The sequence below is a fragment of the Danio aesculapii genome, chromosome 14, assembly GCF_903798145.1.
Source record: "Danio aesculapii chromosome 14, fDanAes4.1, whole genome shotgun sequence".
In the NCBI taxonomy this organism is placed as follows: domain Eukaryota; kingdom Metazoa; phylum Chordata; class Actinopteri; order Cypriniformes; family Danionidae; genus Danio; species Danio aesculapii.
In genome coordinates, this window is record NC_079448.1 from 47,294,384 (window position 1) to 47,296,221 (window position 1,838).

At 43.9% G+C, this 1,838-nt stretch overlaps 1 protein-coding gene across 1 annotated transcript in view; it reads right to left on the reverse strand.

Annotated features, from left to right (window-relative positions):
* Nucleotides 1-562: 562 nt before the first annotated feature.
* shisa3 (shisa family member 3) overlaps nt 563-1,838 on the reverse strand; it is a 6,190-nt gene continuing 4,914 nt past the window's right edge. The window contains exon 2 of the mRNA XM_056472983.1: nt 563-1,838. This exon is cut by the window's right edge and continues 1,418 nt beyond it. The gene's annotated coding sequence lies outside the window, so the exon portion shown is untranslated.

Here is a 1,838-nt window from a genome sequence, read left to right on the forward strand (position 1 = left end):
ATGCTGCTCTCCGAGCAACATGTAAACACCACAAACTATTACCGCCGTGTTGGATTTTCGCCACAATTTTGTGACAGGTTAGTCTATCCAACATGGCTTTTGGACGCTACCTACCCAGTGCATCTAAGTTACAGAGAAATGCGGACGTTTTTTTTCTCTTATACGACATGCAGTATCAAACATTCCACAGCCACTGATATTAAACACAGTCAGTCTTTCTCCCCTGCGTCTGTTTGTTTTTTTGGGGGGTTTTTTTGCGCATGCCCAAATAGCAACTCCCATTTTTATCCAAATCCTTCCCTCTATCCCTCCCTGACACTCACACCTAAACAGAGCTAGACACACCCACTATCCTGACTTTTTCCAAACTAGAGGTGTGTTAACACCCTGCTGAAACGGGGGTTTCGTGGCCCTTTAAACAACCAAACTCTGCAAGTGGAGTAAGACAAAAAAATTATATTTTACTTTAAAAAAATATTATTATTACGAATTTAGAAAAGAAAATAGACAAAAACCTCTATGTAAGAAAATGTTTTTGGTAGTGTGATGAGACCAAAAAATAGACTGTTACATCAAAATTATTTATTGTGAATGTCTTCATCAGCATATTATTATAAATGGACCCCAGAGAATAGTACAAAACACAAAGTTGATGTTGATGACCAATTTAATCTGCTTCTTCCCGTTCGCAACCCCTAAAAATGGGACTTGGATTGTCAGAGGCTGAATGTTCAGAGTAGCTTCAGCTGCTTTCTCAATTCTTTCCTCATTTAAGCAGATGTAAACAGGTGTTGTTTCTGCTGTGCTGCATCCAGCACTTAAACATCTGTCAGATTGATCGCTCGTTAATCTCCAATGGTGGGACCAAGTCAAGTGCAAGTCTCGAGTCTTTAGACTTTATGGCTAAAGCAAGTCAAGACAATTTTTGTGAAACTCAAGCAAGTCAACTCACTGCTGATTTCAGACAGGGTTGAGACCAGTTCATTGTTTTGCGAGTCTCCAGTCAAGTTTAGAGTCCAATCCCGAGTCTTGTTTAATCAAATTTGGGACTCGAGTCCAAGTCAAGTTGCAAGTCATTGACTTGAGTCTAGACCTCTGGAAATCTCTCATAACTTCCAGCTGTGCCCTCTCAAGTGCCAATCCAGCTTAAAGATGCATTTGAGAGTCTTCAACTACACCATTGGGCCAGCAGTGGCCTAATGGTTCGAGAGTTGCACTTGGGAACGGAAGTTTGAGTATAGGTCACTGTACATGGCAATATGTCATGACTTTAACTTTTTTTCCTCATTGTTCAAGTGTTTGGTGTCCAGCGCATCTGGAGGTTGCAGATGCCGAATGGTTAGAGTTGCACTTGTGATCGGAAGGTCGCAGGTTCGAGTCGCAGGTGGTGGGAGTGAATAACCAGCACTCTCACCACCCTCAATACCACTGCTTTAGCAAGGCATCAATCCCCCCAACTGCTCCCCAGGTGCCGCAGCAGTGCCTGCCCACTGCTCCAGGTCTGAGTGTGTGTGTGTGTGTGCATCCTTGGATGGGTTAAATGCAGAGCACGAATTCTGAGTATGGGTCACCATGGGAAATATGTCATGACTTTCACTTTTCCCCATTGTGCTAGTGTTAGGTGTCCAGTGCATCTAGAGGTTGCAGATGTCGAATGGTTAGAGAGTTGCTCTTGTGATCAGTAGGTCACAGGTTCAAGTCCCAGGTGGTGGGAGTGAATAACCTGCACTCTCACCACCCTCAAAACCATGACTTGAAGAAGACACTGATCCCCCAACTGCTCCTGGGATGCCGTACCAATGCCTCTCCATTGCTTTGTGTGTGTTCACTGCTGTGTG